This window comes from Danio rerio, chromosome 3 (genome assembly GCF_052040795.2).
Source record: "Danio rerio strain M-AB ecotype USA chromosome 3, GRCz13ab, whole genome shotgun sequence".
Lineage (NCBI taxonomy): Eukaryota > Metazoa > Chordata > Actinopteri > Cypriniformes > Danionidae > Danio > Danio rerio.
Genome location: NC_141023.1, coordinates 7,900,001 through 7,912,500, shown reverse-complemented (window position 1 = coordinate 7,912,500; position 12,500 = coordinate 7,900,001). Strand labels below are relative to the sequence as shown.

The following is a 12,500-nucleotide window of genomic DNA, read 5'->3' as shown; positions in this document are numbered from 1 at the left end:
TGCATCACTCAAGCTGACTAAAAACAGATTTGTTAAACTGTATATAACTTCAATCCAGTGGAAACCTGATTAACTTATTGAGATGAGTTAAAGGCATGACTTTCTGTCAAATACATATTTGCAGTGTGATTTCAGCTGCGAAAAGCACCAAACCAAGAACAAAGAGAATCGCTGAATTTGACGAAGCAATCAACTTCAAACCAACACGGGAATATTATTATTATTATTTTAAGCATTATTATTATTATTATTGATGTTATCATTATTATAATTTTATCAACTTTAAACCAGCATGGTTTATATATATTACAGAAATTTACCAGAAATGTAAGTACATTTTTGTAATTTAATAGACGTTATTTATTTAAAAAAAAAAAATTTTCAGCACCCCAGCTGCCGGAAATAAACAGTAAAATTAGGGATTGTTTACTGTGTGTATAAATTTATTTATTTATTTAATTTACTGTGTATAATGGATTTGAGGCATTTTAAATGCATCAGTATGTGTGGTCTCAGCTTTAGTCCAATGTCTTTTAGCTTGCTTGTAGTCATGTGATCACGAGGACGAGACGCTGCAGAAAAAATGCAGCTCAAATGAACTGAAACACATCAGAGATGCAGAAAAACCCACTGCTGCACACACACACACACAATAACACCACACACATACACACACACAAACACGCACACAGAGGCGTCGCAGTGATGTAATTTGTAAAATCACATTAGTGTATGTGCGTCTGAGAGAGAGATGTACACTGAACACAGAACATCTGTTACTGACACAAACTTGATGGATGTGAGAGTCTCTGTGTGTGTGTGTGTGTGTGTGTGTGTGTGTGTGTGTGTGTGTGTGTGTGTGTGTGTGTGTGTGTGTGTGTGTGTGTGTGTGTGTGTGTGTGTGTGTGTAAGCAGGTAATAATCTTTAAAATGAGAGTAAATCTTCACATCAGCACATTATCTGTTGCACAGCTCATGTAAATGTGCATCATTATTATTGCTCAGTTGTACACTTTCTACACAATGCATTTGTCCAATTTGGGATTCCAAAGGACTTTACTTCTACTTAGCTTCTCAACTTCAGAACTTGCAAGTTTTTTTCAGGGTGTAACTTACATTTTTTTATTATTATTATTATTATTATTATTATTATTATTATTATTATTATTATTATTATTATTATTATTTAAACTAATTCATGCACTATTTTTAGTTTTCCTTTTTTCCCCCTTAATTCAATGTGCAGAGAATGTGTGACACTGGAACACAAAAGCAGTCTTATTTTGCACAATAGCCAACAGTACATTGTGAAAAAAAAAAATTATTAATTTTCCTTCGGCTTAGTCCCTTATTTATCAGGGGTAGCCACAGCGGAATGAATCGACAACTATTTCTGCAAATGCTTTACAAAGCAGATGCCCTTCCAAAAGCAACCCAATACAGGGAAACACCCGTAAACTTCCATTCACACTCTTACAATTCCCCTATAGTGGTGGGGCACACTGAAGCAGCCGGAGGAAACCCGCGCCAAAACGGAGTAAACATGCAGAATTATTAGCCCCCCATTTGAATTATTTTTTTAATTAAATATTTTCCAAATAATGTTTAAGAGAGCAAGGAAATGTTCACAGTATGTCTGATAATATTTTTTCTCCTGAAGAAAGTCTTATTGGTTTTATTTTGGCTAGAGTAAAAACAGTTAACATTTTTTTAACAACAATTTAAGTTCAATATTATTAGCCCCTTTAAGCTAAATATTTTTTTCGATAGTCTACAGAACAAACTATCGTTATACAATAACTTGCCTAATTACCTTAACCTGCCTAGTTAACATAATTAACCTAGTTAAACCTTTAAATGTCACTTTAAGCTGTATAGAAGTGTCTGAAGAATATCTAGTCAAATATTATTTCCTGTCATCAAGGCAAAGATAAAATAAATCAGTTATTAGAGATGAGTTATTAAAACTATTATGTTTAGAAATGTGTTGAAAAAAATCTGCTCTCCGTTAAACAGACATTGGGGGAAAAAAATAAACAGGCAGGCTAATAATTCAAGGGGGCTATTAATTCTGACTTCAAGTGTGTGTATGTGTGTATGTGTGTGTGTATGTATGTATGTATATATATATATATATATATATATATATATATATATATATATATATATATATATATATATATATATATATATATATATATATATATACATACATACATATGTATATATATATATACATACATACATATGTATATACATACATATGTATATGAATTTAGAACATGTTAACTCCAAAACTGGCTAGCAAATATCTTAAACTATCTATTTTAATGCAACAAACATCCAAGCATAAAATGATTTTTACAGTGTACAGTTGAAGTCAGAATTATTAGCCCACCTGTATATTTCTTCCCCAATTTCTGTTTAACGGAGAGAAGATTTTTTTTTTCAACACATTTCTAAATATAATAGTTTTAAAGAGCCCCTTTTTTTCATTAAAAAGGTCATATTTTGGTTTTAGGGGTCTTCAACAACAGGCTGATATGCATGCAAGGTTAAAACGCACTTTCTTGGTCTTATACATTTATTTTTACATAATTATCCCAGCGACTCCCATATGATTCGTTCAGCGATTCATTTGTTCCCAAACCCCTCCTTAGCACGAAGCTAATTTGCGCTGATTGGTCCGATGACCAAGTCTGTTGCGATTGGTCGACATCGTTCAGCACGTGACAGAGGCTATGAAATAGCCATCAAGAGTATATGACAGCCTAACGCAGAAATGCAATAAATGAATGCAGTTAAACACCAGCATGTTGCTCTACTCTCAAACCTAACCCCAAGTAATAACAATGACACACATTGAGTATTAATCCACACAGTGGCAAAAAGTTGACCGCGCCACATATGTGTTGGAACGGCTGATGGTGGCCATAGCGAAGCCAAACAGCAGAGGATTGCCAGCTCATAAACGCATTTAAAATCAATAAAGGAAGAAGCACGCGTCACGTTTTTAACGTGGTTCTGGATGCGATATGTGAGCAGCCCCATACAGATTTAACCTGAGAGATACAGTACAACCACTGATCTATAATAGATGCGTGATTACAAGCCACGCTGAGAGATTACAAGTTACAACACACAATTAACCACATATTTTGCAAACGACACAAAACGAGGCAACAATTTTAATGACACTTACGTGTTACGATCCGGAGGAAGAAGAAACTGCCAATGTTACTGACAAAGTCCCTGTCAAAGTCTGACAAAGTCCAATAGTCTCTGCTGCTCCTTCAATGGGGCCGAAGCATGCTAATAGGACTTTTAATTTGCCAGTAACCTGGGTTAAGCTCTTCCGGCACATTGAATGTCAATGCAAAAACCGGCGCGTTTAAGGTCTGTTTTCTTTAAAAAACAGCGATTTCCACTAGCTGAGTGATATCCGATTTAAAGTGGGTCCTATATTGTACAAGAAGCGCTGCTTTAAATTACATTTCCCCCAGCCATTTCTTTATAATATGAGCTTTTATTTTAACCCAGTATATTCAATGGAGCTTCTGCGCTAGCCTGACGATTCTGACGGGCGGATGTGAGTAAACGGCTTTTTGTCTCGTTTTACGTTTAAGCAACTAAATAAATACCAAAGTTTGTTTAACTGAATGTATTTTAATGATATTACAACATCGATGCTGTAAAAGGAACCGTATAAAATAGAAAAAAAGTTCACAATAACAGGTCACCGGAAGTTTATTAGTATGGGAAACACACTAGCTCGGCATATAGCCTATAGCAAATTGCCGGCGAATCCCATGCTGCAGCATAGGTTATTGTATCAAAAATCTGAAAAATGACAGGATCACACACAGCACACGGTTGGCTATACTGTTGTGAAAATAAACTTTAACCCTTTATTCCCCACAGCCAGGGCATAGAGGCGACCCAGTCTGCGACAACTCCTCACTTTCGTCCACGATGATCCCCCCACTGCTCCAGTTCTCGCTATCGTACGCGCAATCACAACCCTGTCTTACGTTTTCACTTTCAGTTTAAGGGCAGCATGATCATCTTATGCCTAGAGCGCCAGTTCAGTTTGCCCCAGCCCCACCCGCAACCGAATCTCTGACAGTGATCGTTATCTTCGCCTCATGATCAGTCCCGTGATCCCCTGCGCCACCGCTAGTGTGTGGAGGGAAAGCACGTGCACATTTTAAAAGAACTGTAAGTACATATTTGGAGATGTATTGTATCGACGTTGATGCAATCCAACAAAATATCCGAACCCACCTCAATTTGTTTATTCGACTCTATATTGAGTCAAATAATTTGCTAAGGAATCAATAGTTTTAGACATGCCGCACTTTTAGATTTAAACCTCAGCTGGATGTTTTCATTCCCTTAGAGCTGTTTACACATTGCACGGAACTAGGGTTGTAACGGTATGAATTTTTTACGGTATGATAATCGTCTAACACAATACCACGGTTTGACGGTTTTGCGGTATACGGTATGTTACAAATGTTACAAAATAATAGAACAGTGAAGCAAATTTGACTTTTTCCAAATAATATATTTTCAGTTACTATAAACAACACCACTTACAATGAACAAATAAAAAAATAAGAAAATAATAAATAATGTGTCAAAGTCCAAATAAAGACCAAATAAACATGGTGCAAATCCTCAGTAAAAAAATAGATATAAATATTTACTATACTATAAATAGTTACATAACGAAACTAGATTCAATATGGAACATCCTTAGGTTTTATGTGCCAGCATGGATATGGTTGTCTGTGGATATGGATTTGGATATGGTTGTCTGCAATGCAGACAAACAGCTGCACCTTCATTTGCGTCTTTTGAAAACAGCAAGAGCAGCAGTAGTTCGTCTTTGCTGTGTCACTGTTTTGTCATGTTTCTGTGCTGCTGTGCATGCAAAAGTACTTAGTATGAGAATTATTTCATGCAAAACTTTTTTTTTTGCGTTTTATTTAGCCGCGCATAAATGTATGCCTATCTCTCCTTCCGTGTTGTTCAAAAAGCTCATTGTTGGGCCACAAACAAAAGCGAAACCTATGCTTATTGGTTGTGATATAGCGAGTTTGAACCAATCTGGGCATGGGGGAGGGACAATGCATCAATGTATCATGTCTGGTTTGTCCGGAGACAGTGACGAGCGTTTCTTTGTCAAATCAGCGTTGTCAAATTTTGATGCCGTAACCGCACTGATTCCGGAGCCTCTGAAAGTCCGCGTTATGTGATACAGCACTGGAAAGATGAGATTCTCTTCTTTATGCCAATCTTTGAATTTTATGAATCGGATCAGCGGATCAAAAGTTATTAAACATTTAAGAGCAATACTTATTTTTTAGCCGCGGGCGGCTGTCTCGGTCTTTAAGGGTTAAAACCGTTGATATGCAATTGTTCATGGTATGATAATCGTGCACGTTCAAATCGTGGTAGACCGTCATACCGATATATTGTTACAACCCTACACGGAACCCATAATAGGTGCTCTTTAATAACTCATTTCTGATAACTGATTTATTTTGTCCTTGTCATGAGGTGTGAACCTATACTGGTCTCACTGTTCGGTTCGGTTATGATTATCATGCCTTTGATTTGGTTCAATTCGATATCTCGGTGCATTGACGATGCTTTCTATATACAGTGTTATATTTTAGGGCGGAGGCTATAACAAGCTGTCTGTATAAACACACAGCACCACACTGTCTCTCATTCAAACACATACACAAACATAGACAGCACCAAACAAACAAACAAACAAACACACACACACACAAACACACACACACACACACACACACACACACACACACTTAAGCCCTCGCAACAGGGAGTGCTTGCGCTGAGCGGAGCAGAAAAAACAAAAAAAACAAAAAAAAAAGAAGTACTTTTCCGACGGTCCCTTACTGAGAGCTCCTCTCAGCGCGAGCTCTCCCGGTTAAACACATATTGCGAGGGCTTAAACAGAGCAGTGTTCGTAATGTCAAGCGAAAAAAAAAAAAGAAAGACAGCTGTGAAACATAACCAGCTTTTTGTTGGAAACACACTTTAGATCTTTTTAGGGTAAGAGGTTTTTGAGTTATTGCCGTCTATAACTGAATGTGTGTCAGGAAAATCGAAAACAAAACCAACTGAACCGCGCTCAATTCTGCCGCCCCCCTGGATGTACAGCGCCCTTAGCATATGCCTATGGTGCCTATGCCACGGGCCGGCCCCGAGTTGCCTGAGTGTTGTAAATACTCGCTCTCACCTCCCTCGCGACAGAGTGCATAGGAGATAAATGACGTCCGTACATAATAACCGGTTATGATTATTACTGAACCGATACAGAATTGTCCGCATCTGCATCGCAGTGCACCGAAGAAACAATTTATTTTGACACCCCTAATGGCAGTACATAATATTTGACTAGATATTCTTCAAGATACTAGTATTCAGCTTAAAGTGGCATTTAAAGGCTGAACTAGGTGAATTAGGCAAGTTATCATAATAAGGCAAGTCATTGCAAAACAGTAGTACTGTAGTAGTCAAACGAAAACAAATATTGCTGAAGGGGGCTAATAACATTGACCTTAAAATGGTTTTAGAAAAGTTAAAACCTGTTTTTCTTCTAGCCGAATTAAAACAAATAAGACTTTCTCCAGAAGAAAAAAATATTATAGGAAATACTGTAAAAAATTCCTCTGTTTAACATAATTTGGGGAATATTTAAAAAAATGACTTTATTTTTTTTAAAGAGACTTTATTCTCATGCTCCATTACATTTTATTTATATTTGTTTTGCATTTTAAGCAACAGACCTAAAGTGAAATAGATAGCCGCACAGTAAGTGTTTGCTTGACAGCGGTGTAATGGGGATCTTTTCCCCAGCACTTCATACAGGACAGATTGTCAAAGCAGTGAAATGTTGCTCTCGGGTTCCTGCTGGGTTTTTTATTGACTGCAGGCTGAAATGAACACATAAGGGCACTTACTAGGCATCAGAGAGCACTGCGAACATATTGATTCCGGCGGTGCATCAAGTATGTATGGAAAACACCCTCGGTATAGATCGCAGATGTCCTTCTTCATCTCCTTTGTATCTGTGTTTGAAAAAAAAATGCTTAAATTGTATGCATTTGTTTGAAGCAGTACAAAAAAAGGTACTTATTATTTCTTTAAGTATCAAGTTTCATTTATCGCTGCAATGAAAAGCTGAATTTTCAGAGCTTTATTACTCCACAATGCTTTTGAAATCAATCAATATTCTGATTTGATGGCCATTTCTGAGTATCGTCAGTGTTGAAAACTGTAGTGCTGCTGCTTATTTTCTAGATTATTTAATCTAGAAAATAGACGTATAGACAAATTACCGGTTTACACTACAGTTTGACAAATATTACTGCTGTTAGACTACCAAATATACTTTTGAGGCTTTTAGTCGAGAATGTAGTTGTTTAGATTGCAACTATGCAGTTTATTTGTAAGAATAGTGCCTATTTTAAAATGTTTACAATTTCTGAGAGCTCGTTGGCGGCGGTTGATGTTGTCTATCCACAAGATGGCGCCACAACCGCATAATAAGGCCTTGCTCAGTGTGTTCTCTTGAGCGCAAATAAAAAGGTGAAAAATGGAAGCCTCGCGGTTTTTAAGATAAACCCGATAGATTCAATAAGAAGCTGCGAATAAGAAGCTGGATTCAGCCTTGTCCCTCCTTATCACAAACACAACAGCAGTCTGGTGAGAAATCTGTGTTGACGGATAGCATTTCATGTTACGTTCCTGCAGCCTCGTGCCAACGCACGCCTCCCACCAGTGCTGATATACAGCCATAGCACACTGCATATATATATATATATATATATATATATATATATATATATATATATATGCATATATATATATATATATATATATATATATATATATATATATATATATATATGCATATATATATATATATATATATATATATATATATATATATATATATATATATATATATATATGCATATATATATATATATGCATATATATATATATATATATATATATATATATATATATATATATATATATATATGCATATATATATATATATATATGCATATATATATCTATATATATATATATATATATATATATATGCATATATATATATATATATATATATATATATATATATATATGCATATATATATATATATATATATATATATATATATATATATATATATATATATATATGCATATATATATATATATATATATATATATATATATATATATATATATATATATATATATATATATATATATGCATATATATATATATATATATATATATATGCATATATATATATATATATATATATATATATATATATATATATATATATATATATATATATATATATGCATATATATATATATATATGCATATATATATATATATATGCATATATATATATATATATATATATATATATATATATATATATATATATATATATATATATATATATATATATATGCATATATATATATATATATATATATATATATATATATATATATATATATATATATATATATATATATATGCATATATATATATATATATATATATATATATATATATATATATATATATATATATGCACATATATATATATATATATATATATATAAATTGCTAAATATATATAAGCAAATATGTGCACTTTAATTTGACACCCACAGACATTGTCACCAAATATAAATCAGAGAGGTCAGACTTTCTCATACATGGCCTCATTTCAGTTGTCAAGTTTTGTAAAAATCTATCTATTGATTAATCTCTTAAAAAAACATTGGCTAGAATTATGCATTATAGGCTTAGATTATATATAGAGAGAAATAACAGATGAACCGGTGTTATGCCAAGAAATGCACCCCTGCCATAAAATGCACATCCTCTGAAATGTGCATACAATAACTTAAATTGATTTGAACAAAAAATAATAATAATAATAGAGTTTTGACAACTAACGACAGTGACTGAGGTGAGTTCCATGAATGTAGCCCTTACCGAAGATATATATATATATATATATATATATATATATATATATATATATATATATATATATATATATATATATATATATTTAAATAAATAGATTTAATTAAATGACAATACTTATTAAATTAATTAAAGTGAATTGTTTAATGTGTGGTTTAGTTAAACTACAACAATTTTATGTTTTTCATTTGTTTAAAATGCCTAATTTTAGAAACAGGCTCATTACATCAGTCTATACTATAGTCAATGTTTGTATTTTTCTTTTGGTTGTAAACCTAGTTTTAAAATGAATTTCACTTCTTGTTCTTGCTTGATGCATCAACAGAATCATCACATCAACCTACAGTTTAATCAATTATGACCTTTGATTTTTATTGTTTTATTTATTTTTTTTTAATGTAGACTAAGAATGTGAAGGGAGTGCGTTCATTTTATCACAGCGGTGCATTTCTTATCACAACACTGGTTGTCAACAACACAGGTTCCAAAACAAACATCTGGGTGTGAAAGCAGCCTGTATTTGCACATAATTGACAAACAGTGGCAGCCAAATAATCTTTAGTTAAGAGAAGGCAAGGCAAGTTTTTTTTATATAGCACATTTTATACACAGTGGCAATTTAAAGTGCTTTACATAAACAAGAATAAAAGAAACAAGTGTAAGAAAAAAAATAAAAATTAAAAAGCAGCACTGGCCCAATCAGGCCAGTAACCATTCTGTGTACTGTCCCGAGCATCTCGCATGCTAACCCCGGGCCATCGGGCCCTTCGTTTTGAGTTTGGTCCTGAAAAATCTTTCTTTCTGGGGTATCTAACCCTTCCCCTTAGGCCTACGCCTTCAAGCTAAAGAGAATTGGGACACCCCTACCCCTTCACGTGAATGCGCGAAATGGGGATAAGGGGAAGAATTGGGATTGGGCCCTAGCCACTTGCGCCTAAAAGGATTAGCTCATTTTTTTGTATTTTTCTCCACGTCGCCTCATATTTTAGTTTCTCATCAAGTCTTCTGACCAATCAAATGCTTTCTAGTATCTGACATGCCCTGCCCCCTTCAAGACGCTTCTCATTTGCTTTTCATTTGATGCGCTGGAGCTCACACTGGCAGAGCTGTGATTAAAAACAACACTATTGTTTGTTTTGGTAAAAGGGGAGGAGCTACTCTGTCCTACACTTTTCAGAGCACTTCACGGGCACTAAAAAATATTAGCAATTTTAATGATTTTCTTACTTTATATTTGTTCCAGCCAAACAAAAATAATTAGCCTTTCTCCATGAGAAAAAAATGGTAAATGTTACACTGCAAAAAAATATTTATTGACAAAGTCAAATACTGTTTAATGTTGATTTACCTTATTTTAACAATCGAATTATGAACTAAATGTTTAATAATAAAGTAGATCAAATTTTATCAATAAACAAAAAAAAATTAACCTTATTTTTAGTCTAAATAATGTAAGTTGAGATGACTAGAAACATTTATTTAACTCCACACATTTAAGGCAGCAGGATTTAACTTTCAGGGTTTTATTTGAGCGTCACCTGAATGAATGTAGTTGAAGGATGTGTAGCAATTTTGCCGAATAACTGTGCTTATCACTGGGTGACAAGTTATTCGGCAAAATTAACGTCAAAGTGAGCGGCGTTCGTCTGACAGGTTCATTTGCGAAAGCACACTCCCAATGAATATTGTATATGTGTTTATACTGAGGCTAAAAACCATAACAGTAAAACACGAATGCTGTTATCAATATATTAAACATGTGCTTGTTTGTTGTAAAAATTTGTAATAATGACAAAAATACTAATTTGTGGATCTCCTGACTTCAGTGTGCAGCCATGATGCTGTTGTAGGTGGTGTATTCTGCTAAATTTTCCTACCCCTTGGTTTAGAGTGTGGTCCTGAAAAATCTCTCTTTCAAGGGGTATCTAGCCCTTCCCCTTAGGCCTACGCCTTTAAGCTAAAGAGAGTTAGGATACCCATACCCCTTCAAGTGAATGCGGAAAATTAGGGGAGGGGCTAAGGGGTAGAATAGAGTGGAGGAACTATGACGTCAATTTGTATGCAAAAACCCGGAAGCGAGTTAGCATTTTAGCACTTCCGGTTCCCTCGTCCCAAAGTCAATGGGTTTTTTGAATGGGGTTTCAGTAAAATCGCTTAAATAAGGTACGTGGCTAACACAAATTCAAGATATTTTCACGTTTTGTTCTACGACATAAACCACATCAGTTACATCACACTTTTAAAGTTTTAATTCGGCCATGCTTCTTTAAAAATACGGTTGCTATCAAGTTGCTAAATGAGACTACAGGCGGTGTCGGAGACATTATACGTCATCGAGCTCATCTGGTCTGTAGCGCAGCTCGCTTGTGTTGGGCATTTGGATTTGGCTGTTATTTAGGTATTTTCATGAATATTATTTTATAATTTTTTGTGTTTTTCTTATTAAGAATTCAGATTGTGTATAGATAATTCCTTCACATGTAAAGGCCGTCGATACAGATTCATTTGTTGATCATTTATTTTAATTAAACGATATTATGAAGATACTGTTCACCAGTGCAGCCTGTCTCTCTCCTGCCCTCAGTAATGCAAACGTGTGAATAAATGTGTAAAATACAGACATATTAACTGTCATTTTAACATGATCAAGTGATTTTTCGTCTTTTTTTTCTTCATCTGAACACATTTTACTCAGTCATAACTGCAATATTTACACTCCTCCATAAAACGTATAGCAGATGTGACTGTATGGGCTGCTTTTTGCTGTACGTCGTGACAAAAGGAATATTGAATGTTGCTCTGTGTCCATGATGATGGAACTTGCGGCCATTTGATAGACTTGTTCCTCCTCACGCCTTTCTGTCATCTGTTAAGGTAAGCAGACTGTGTGCGCGAGCACTACACTTATTTAAATATGTCTGATGAAAATACTATATAGGCAGATTTATACACGCAGTTTTAAAACTTTGAGAACAACCTTAAAGTAAAAAAGATGTATTTCCCACGTAAATACGATCCAAAAGGCACAAAGGTCTATGTATTTTTGCGTATTTATTTGTTTATAATATATAGCGTGGATTATAATATAATATACAGACAGATTAACTCTTTGTCTTGGACATTATTTCTAAAAATAAGCTTGATAAGTCGTCTGTAGCAGGGTGGTGCTGACGTCACAGGCGAGCGCCCCGAGGGCGATGTAGTCTGTTTATAGCCTAATGTTAGCTTTTCAATTCTTGCTTTTGCATTTAAGATCCAAAAGTGCTCCAAGTTGTATTTTCGTGTAAGGATTATCCGGCTGGACAAAACGTGTAAGTGTAATGAACTGTGTTTGAACACAGAGCTTATTATTCGCAATCTTCGAAAAGCCTATGGGAAAATCCTATAGGGATTTTCACGAGGGAACCAGTTTTATGCTAGCAGCCGATTA

The 12,500-nt window shown here is 34.3% G+C and overlaps 1 protein-coding gene across 37 annotated transcripts in view; it reads left to right on the top strand.

Annotated features, from left to right (window-relative positions):
* Positions 1-12,500, top strand: part of rbfox3b (RNA binding fox-1 homolog 3b) — a 997,536-nt gene that overhangs the window by 377,420 nt on the left and 607,616 nt on the right. The window lies entirely within an intron of this gene.